The following is a 9,687-nucleotide window of genomic DNA, read 5'->3' on the forward strand; positions in this document are numbered from 1 at the left end:
TGACAGAAAAGTAACGTCTAGCGAGGCAGGTCCTATACAATAATTGGTCTGAGCTTTGAGATCATGTATGTGTTTTTGTAGACTATGGCAATTAAAGTTTATCTTCAAACATATCAGATTCCATCGTAAAACTTTAGCATTAATTTATTAGCACTTGTACTACATTATTATTGTCTCAGGCAATTGTCCCTAGTGAAATAATTATTTATCAACTAATAAGCCAAGAGACCACCTATACTATTTTATCAAGGGAAAAATCACGTCTACTCACGGGTACTCATCATAATCATCATTATTAATCCATATTCGGCTCACTGCTCTCGAGTCTCCTCTCAGAATGAGAAGGGTTAGGCTAATAGTCCACCACGCTGGCCCAATGCGGATTGGCAGACTTCACATTCGCAGAGAATTAAGAAAATTCTCTGGCATGCAGGTTTCCTCACGATGTTTTTCCTTCACCGTTTGAGACACGTGACATTTAATTTCTTAAAATGCACACAACTGAAAAGTTGGAGGTGGATACTGGGTACTCGCATCGCAATTACTTTTCGCAAGTGATGCAATTGGAGTATTATGAGAGAGCTAGAGAAAAAAAGATAACTAGGGATTTGTTTTAAAGCTTGTTCACTTTTATTATGTCATCTGCACATACTCGTAAAATGCCAGTAGTTACACACGTGTCGTAAAAGCTTCGATGCTACTGTCTTAGCTATTTTGACATACAAAATACTGATACACGTATTTTTTATCACAAAGTTGTCTTAAAACTCAACATTAGCTTAAATATAATTTACGGGATAAGTTTTCTTCAGATTTTTTTTGTACTAACTCGTTTGTTTCGTTTACTATTTATTTTATAGTGATATATTACTTGTTATCGGACTGCCAAGAAGAGTTATGTTTATCGCGAGTATCTTGTATGTGTGTATGTACTATTCTTTATTATCTTATATCTTCTAAACCATTTCACTATTTTATTCATTTTTTATATAATGAAATTGTTATGTGTTGTAAATTTAAATTAAAACTATGGATTTCCAAATTGAATTTAATCGGAGAAGAAACTCAGCCCACCATAAAATATAAAAATAAATAAAGCCCACCTTTCTTTTTGTTATTAACATCTCACAATATAATTTAACATGGAAAAGCTATTATTGTAAATTTTATGCAATCCTTTACATTGTAATAGGCTTTTGCAATAACAATGTTTATTTATATAGCGTGGCAACTTCGTTCGTAACAGCCTCGATATTCCGTGCGGGTCGGGGGACGTGTAGCGATGAATGAAAAATCCACTGAACGTCACATTTCACACCCACGCAGTCTTTCTACCTGTCACCCGCATTTCATAGGAATTTGCCAGATTATAGGTAGGCTAGCTTATAGATAGGCATGTTTGTGCGGTGGTCTCCTAGCCTAGTGCTGTTTATCGCTGCGACCTCGCGCGGTGCATCAATTGTGATGGATAGGTGCGCGTCATAGCGGCGGGGGTGTATCCCGCGCGATCACTATTATTCTATTTCGTATCTTGCATATCGTATGAGTGGATTTGTCTTAAATTATTCTTTGAATCTACCTACATGTACCTGTAATAACAGGTATGTGTAATAGGATATTTAGTTATTTACTGACTTGATGACGGCGCACGAGATCTTCCGCGTGGTTACCGTTCCCGTAAGGATACGGGGATAATATATAGCCTATAGCATTCCTTGATAAATGGGCTATCTAACACTGAAAGAATTTTTCAAATCGAACCAGTAGTTCCTGAGATTAGCGCGTTCAAGCAAACAAACAAACTCTTTAGCTTTATTCATATTATAAGAATATATAATATAATATAGATTCAAGTTCCTGCTGGAAATTGAACTCCTGAGTGTTTTGAAAAGAAAACAAAATCCCATGGACTAGCTCTCAAGATAAAGGCCGTGTTAAAGTATTGAATAGAAAGCAAGCGGTACTTCCGTGGAAGTTCTTATCTTGTTATATTCTATCAAAGTTTCGATGAGTCCGAGCGACCACATTACCCAGACCCGATGAAGAATCCTCTGCATATTACTATTAAGAAAAATCACATTTTAAAAATACAAATTACCACTCGAAATTTTCAATGATGTGTATTTGAAATTAAAACAATTTTTCCATCTTTCCTAGATGGAAAATTTGGACAACCCACAGAATCAGACAGTAGACAAGGTCATAACCCGCTGCACCAATCGGCTGTCGGTAGCAAAATAAATCTGTTTTGAAACTTTGTGTAAACTATTGATGAACTTCTGATAATATTTCAATACTAAAAAATCCTTTTTCCTCCGTCTATTAATTAGATTCCTGGAATCGGTGTGTGGCCTGTTTTAAATATACACGAGAACTTTGGATTGTCGGCGCCATTGCAATTAGATAGCATCGTGAGATGACTCAAACGGAATGTCGGTCGTGTCACAACACTGCGAACGTGGAATTAGTTTGAATAATTAAACTAATTTATTGTGATAGTTATGTGTTAATATAGAATTCTTGAATTATAAATCATAAGAAGGCTCAGAGCGACACAGCGGGCGAACGAAGTAGGAGTATCGTGATCGAATCAGAGGGCCTAATGGCAGTTTGATACTGTCACTGTCACGTAACGTAAACGCAAATTTCTAAGGAATTGTAAGAGCGCCATCTAGTGGCACTACTGCACAACTGTTTCAATTCCATATAAATTTGCGTTTATGTCAACGTGATAGTAACAGTATGAAAATATTGAAAACTCCCACTAGGCACACTGAAATGAGGAGATCCGGAGATCGGCATAGCTTAATGAGTCGCGATGCTGTGACCGGGGCACATATTCGCAAAATCCGCTGGACTTTGGAGTCCAATGTGACTTTACCCGACCGGACTTAATGATTGATAACAATTAAAAGAGAAGGATTGTGATAATTTTGTGTAAATATAGAATTTTATTGCGTAATGCCCAATTGTAATGCAAGATATAACCTGCATTGAAACAGCATGGTTTAATCAATCTTCTACTAGGTTATATGCAGGGCTCTTCTGTGGGCGTTTAAAATATAAGATGACGTCGATTTTGATAATGATGTTTGATGATGAAGATTCTTTCACCCATGCGAAGTCAGACCGCATCGCTTGTTAAAAATAACAAACATAAGGCGACGTCGTAAGAACCTCATCTTTCAACATAAAGCGATCTAATAAATTATATTTTCGCACTTTTAAATCTGTGTAATGTGGTAATTTTTTATTTTTAATCCCAAGGTCGTGGGCGAATCGTAAAAAAGTGACAAAAAACTGTGTTTTTTAAGTAGATAGCATCTTTTTCGGCACAACCGACTGCCAAAATTATAAAAGTATATATCTTATTAATGTATGTAATGACATTACTGGTAGTCTAGCGCAGGGGTTTTATTAGTTAGTAGTATTATAGATTAATTACTAGTAATTTTGTCCTAGAGCAGCAGAAGTCATATTGATAGTACACTGGTCATTTTAGCCTAGAACAGGGAAATTCATTTTAATTAGAAACTTCATTTTAGCACTGTTAATTTTAACCTTGAACTGATTAGACTCTGGTCATTTCATCCCAGCAAAGAGGCAGTCAATTTGATTAGACACTGGTTATTTGAAAAATCAATTTGATTAACAATTAAGTTGCTTTTAGTAAGTGAAAGCCACGCAACTCGTTTAACATTTCCATAAAGCATAATATACTCGGAAGTAGGCATAGTTTATAGATTACTTTAACAAGTATTAAAGTATATTTCCTGTAACAGACTAAAAAGTATGCTCAAATAGGCTCGGTTTATTTTAAAATGATGAATGATATTTAAATTGATATTTAAATCTAAATGATATTGAATTAACGTATAATCAAACACGTGTTTGATGAATAATGAGATGGTTTTTACTTCAAAACACTTCCAGGAAATCTTAGTATGTTTAAAAAAATTAAAGATAAATAAAAAGCTTGTAAGAGCGACCTACAAACATACAATTTGTATGATGGCGCCAGTTCGCTCTCGTTTCAATTTCATCCCTGTATTTTTAGAGGCGGTAGGCCAGCGCTTATCGCTACGTTGCGGCGTCCATCTGTCATTCTTGTTTACTTTCACGGTTAATTAACAATTTTAATCAAAATAAAACTTCGGTTCTAGCTACGAACAAGCAGAATATATATTTTTAATCGCAGGTGTGATCGCAGTTAAACGTTACCTCGGATCAAAAATAAAATTAAAATGTATACTACAAAATTAAAAACAGGTAAATTTTGTGGTATTGTAATCTCTGGATATACAGAAGCGATTTTAAAAATTCTTTTACCACTAGAAAGTCACGTTGCTTGTGAGTGTTACAGGCTATAATATTTTATCCCCGTTTTCTATATAAGAACATTTTTCATCTTTCTTCTTTTTTTTCTCACGGGATCGTAGGTGAAACCGCGGGGCGTTGGCCAGTTAAAAATAAAATAATTAAATCTGTAAATCAGTATATTTTGGGAAGCTTGACCATTTTTAATCTCTAATCCGAGAATATGACTAGTAATGAAACCTAGTGGAATGCCCGTGATCTAGGTTTAAATGACCAGTAGGTATTTACCGAAGGTAGCGCTGTACTAAAGGTTCCTATTCACTCTTGACTTGAAGGTACCCATGCTGTCGGTTATAAGGAAAATGGAGTTTCAAAAGGCATTCCATAACTTTGCAGTGCGAAACAGGAACGAAGAGCTAAAACGCTCAACTACGTAAGGATGCAGATAACTTCGATATCTATTATATTATATTCCATACTATTAGTAAGTAGTTCCTAGTTAGTTTCTAGTTATATGATGAACTAGCTGACTCCGCGCGGTTTCACCCACGTGGTTACCGTTTCCGTAAGAATACGGGGATAATATAAAGCCTGTAGCCTTCTTCAATAAATGGGCTATCAAACTCTGAAAGAATTTTTCAAATCGGACCAGTAGTTCCTGATATTAGCGCGTTCAACCAAACAAACAAAAAACTCTTTAGCTTTATAATCTATACTAATATTATAAAGCTGAAGAGTTTGTTTGTTTGTTTGTTTGATTGAACGCGCTAATCTCAGGAACTACTGGTCTGATTTGAAAAATTCTATCAGTGTTTGATAACCCATTTATTGAGGAAGGCTATAGGCTATAGCCTATAACCTTCCTCAATAAATGAATGGGAATATATATATTATCCCCGTATTCCTACGGGAACGGGAACCACGCGGGTGAAACCGCGCGGCATCTACTAGTATTAGTATATAGATAGTGAAGAACGCACTAGGTACTAGACATATCGAAAAATTGCTGTTTGAAAAGTTATACTTCGATACATTGACACGATGCATCGATAAATCATGCCCTTATCACAATGTTTCCGCTATTGTACGCACTTTATTGATATTAATTGTGCGAGGAATAAATCCCCATCGGCCGCTCCCTCGGGCTTCGCATGTCGAGATATTTTCGTATCCCATGGGTAATCCTTATCATCTATCCAACTTGAAAAGTATGAAAAGGGATTTTATATGATAACTAGAAAACACCCCACGGTTTTACTCGCATAATTTGCATTCGCGTAGGAATACGGGATTAAAATATCTATACTAATATAATAAGCTGAAGAGTTTGTTTGATTGAACGCGCTAATCTCAGGAACTACTAGTCCGATTTGAAAAATTCTTGCAGTGTTAGATAGGCCATTTATCGAGAAAGGCTATAGGCTATATATTATCCCCTTGTTCCTACGGGAACGGGAACCACGCGGGTGAAACCGCGCGGCGTCAGCTAGTAGCGTTTATTTGTGAAGATTCATCATCATCATCATGTCAGCCGATGGACATCCACTGCAGGACACAGGCCTTCTGTAGGGATCCAGCGAATCCCTGCGACTCGCTTAATGTTGTCAGTCCACCTGGTGGGGGGTCGACCAACACTGCGCTGCGCAAAAAGTTGAATCTTACCTTAAAAAAATACCTACTCGTATTAGTTTAAAGACGTTTACTAAATAATACATTTTCTTGATCGTATTTTTCATTGCTGAAGGTCATGCCATTTTATGGCCTCCGTGTCGCAGTGGTATGCGCGGTGGATTTACAAGACGGGGGTCGTGGGTTAGATCCCCGGCTGGGCCGATTGAGGCTTTCTTAACTGGTCCAGGTCTGGCTCGTGGAGGCTTCGGCAGTGGTTAGTTACCACCCTACCGGAAAAGACGAACTGCCAAGCGATTTAGTGTGGATTCTATTCCTAAGAAGTTAGGCCGCTTCTATTTTAGATAGCATCATCACCTACTATCAGGTGAGATAGTAGTCAAGGTTTAATTGGTAAATAAAAAAAAAATGTCTGCAAAATGAGATACAGGCTACTTTTTATCCTAAAAAACCAAAGAGTGTCCGTGGGTTAGTTACAATTTCAATATCATTACGAACGTTGTTGCGTGTAATGGCTTGTAGGAAATAATTTATATTGTTTGATTGAACGCACTAATCTCAGGAACTACTGATCCAATTTGAAAAATTCTTTCAGTGTTAAATAGCCCTTTTTTCGAGGAAGACAACAGGCTATATATTATCTCCGTATTTCTACGGGAACGAGAACCACGTGGGAGAAACCGCGTGGTGTCAGCTAGTACACTACATATAACTTGAGGATGTATGAAAGAATTGGAGTTAAAAGCCCATCTGAGATAGAATTGCACTCTACTTTTTAAGGAAAAGCGATCTACAGACTGAAACCGCGGAGCTAATCAATACTAATATTATAAAGCTGAAGAGTTTATTCGTTTGTTTGTTTGATTGAACGCGCAAATCTCGGGAACTACTGGTCCGATAGAATTGCACTCTACTTTTCAAGGAAAAGCGATCTACGGACTGAAACCGCGGAGCTTAGCTAGTATACAATATGATGTACACAATATATTAAACTAGTAAGCCGGGATAGAGTATCCACGATACGAGACTTAACTCTACTTCAGGATACAAAACCAAAATTTCCGCCTAAGCCTTAATAAGCACTGCTTAAAACTGTGATACCTACTTAAGTAGTTATGAAGTAACTATTATAATCGTTTATTGAATTTTGTGATTTTATAGCAACTACGAGACACAAGCTCGTACTGAACATGATCGAAGTTAGTCGACTTGAAAAAGCAGGTTCTTTATTAGACCCCCATGTATATAAATGATGGGGTGAGATATCCTTGGAGTTTCTCTGCGTGATACAATCAGAAATGAGGATATTCGCTGAAGAAAAAAAGTCACCGATATAGCTCAGCGAGTTGCGAAGTTAAAGTGGCAATGGGTAGGTTACATAGTTCGAAGAGCCGATGGACGTTGGTCCTAAGATGCGACCCCCGCACAGGAAAGCGCAGTGTTGGTTGACCCCACACTAAATGTACCGAGGACATCAGGCGGGTTGCAGGGAACCGCTGGATGCTGGCGGTCCGTAGTGTTTGAAAATCTATACAAGAGGCCTATGCCCAGCAGTGGACGTCCATCGGCTGATAATGATGATGATGATGATGAAGGTAGATATCACATAATCATCGTTGACACTCAAATTGTTAATATGAATTCTGCACATTTTGTACATTCTGTACATTGAAGATATTTTGAAAATTATTGTCGATACTGAAGCTAAAAATATTTCTTTTCGATTTTTTGTGTATGTCTGTCTGTCCGTGTTTTTATGTTATTAAGGCATCACGCTGAATGAATTAGGAACATCATACGGAGAAGGTTAAAAGATACTTTTTTTTTTTTCAAATAATACTTGCCTTTTCTTTGAAATACGACCAACATTAATTGGTAATTGACCAAGGGAATGGGACCCTTTCAACTAGTCGGAAAACAAAGTGTAAGTAGTTTACGGCAATAGGACGGGCGGGAATCGAATCACGACCCCTCGTGAAGAGTACGACCCCTTTACCGTTAAACTTCTGAGGCTTCCATTGTGTTTCCTCAAATAAAAGTGATCCGATTCGGATTGTTTTTATTTCTTCATTATCATTAGCAGCCTATTTACGACCCACTACTGAACCAGGCCAGGCAGTAATTTTCAATATTATTCTAGAAAAAATGGCGTCTTATGTTTATATATATATTTAAAAAACTGTTCAGAAACATTCAAAAAATAAGATGGAGTATTTTTTATTGGTAATTATTGATTATTACAATAATTTACGCACCTTATTTTTGTTATTGTTCAATTTTGAGATAAAAATTATGAAGAAAGTTTGTCAAGGATACGCGTGACGTTTGTTTTTTTTAATAGGTCTCACCGGCTTCAGTACGTTGCTTGTAAACTATGTAGTACCGATGTAAAAATTATAATGATTCACGCCTTACCGAGCTCTATCAGGGTAAGACCACCAACGTTCTAAAGTAACATACAACTATATGATAGTAGCAATTCAATGACCGGTCATAAAATCACAATATATCAAATGATACCATGACAGGTTGCCTGTCACAGATGACATATGATATGTACTGACCGCTATAACTGGTCTACAATTCGTCTATGATAGCTAGTCTAAGTAGCTAGTTAGCAAAGTAATTGAATTTAATATATAAAATCTTATTTTATTTCCTTTTTCCAAAATTCGAAAATAAGTCTGTCTGAAACGTCTGTCTTTTTACGGCTTAACCGATTTGGATAAAACTTTCTAGTAGGTATAGGATTAAATGAGACCTTGAACCATCCAGTGTTCTCGTGGAATTCATAAAAATAGAGAAATTTATCATCATCAACCCATATTCGGCTCACTGCTGAACCCGAGTCTCCTCTCAGAATGACAGGGGTTAGGCCAATAGTCCACCACGCTGGCCCAATGCGGATTGGCAGACTTCACACACGCAGAGAATCAAGAAAATTCTCTGGTATGCAGGTTTCCTCACGATGTTTTCCTTCGCCGGTTGAAACACGTGATATTTAATTTCTTAATGCCGGAGGTGCATGCCCGGACCGGATTCGAACCCACACCCTCCGATATCGGAGGCAGAAATCATATCCACTGGGGTATCACGGTATCACAGAGAAAGAGAAATTTATAGAGATTAATAAATAAGAAACTCATCGCATTATGAAGTAAATAATGACAAACCTGAAAAATAGTTCCAACCACTTAGACACTCACAATTTGCCATTAACTGTAACTGCAAGGTTAAAAATTGCATACAAATAAAAATATATAATAAAAGTGAATATTAAAAGAACACTGTAACTACCTTGTAACAACGAAAAAATGCCAAAATCCATTACGCATAGACAACATAGAAGCACCAACACAAATCTGTCACATTTCGAATTTCGAACACCGCCATTTTGGAATTCATAACACACGAGCGCGCGCGCCGCGTTCGTAGCACAACTACCAGCTTTACGATTATTAGGTACGTTTCACTATAAATAAATTGCTTTAACACGTTTTCTGATGCTACCAACTGCCGTTTGGATGTGACTGCCTCATTTTCTTTTTATTTCACACAAACATTTGACATAATATATTTCTTAGAAAATGTTTATAAATATTGTATTTTTATTCTCTACTAGCTGACGCCGCGCGGTTATATCCGCGTGGTTTTCGTTTCCGTAGGAATACGGGGATAAAATATAGCCTGTAGAAACCGAAAGGGGTGTAGATTTTCATCCTCCCCCTAACAAGTTAATCC

The 9,687-nt window shown here is 37.0% G+C and overlaps 1 protein-coding gene across 4 annotated transcripts in view; it reads right to left on the bottom strand.

Annotated features, from left to right (window-relative positions):
- The window catches only part of LOC112044633 (kin of IRRE-like protein 2), a 140,274-nt gene extending 130,892 nt beyond the window's left edge, over positions 1-9,382 (bottom strand). For 3 of the 4 annotated variants that reach the window (XM_024080530.2, XM_052888068.1, XM_052888067.1), the window contains exon 1: positions 9,244-9,382. The gene's annotated coding sequence lies outside the window, so the exon portion shown is untranslated. Of the gene's footprint in view, positions 1-9,119 lie in introns of all 4 variants that reach the window. The other variant, XM_052888066.1, reaches the window with a different exon arrangement.
- Positions 9,383-9,687: the final 305 nt, after the last annotated feature.

The sequence above is a fragment of the Bicyclus anynana genome, chromosome 21 (assembly GCF_947172395.1).
Source record: "Bicyclus anynana chromosome 21, ilBicAnyn1.1, whole genome shotgun sequence".
In the NCBI taxonomy this organism is placed as follows: Eukaryota; Metazoa; Arthropoda; class Insecta; order Lepidoptera; family Nymphalidae; genus Bicyclus; species Bicyclus anynana.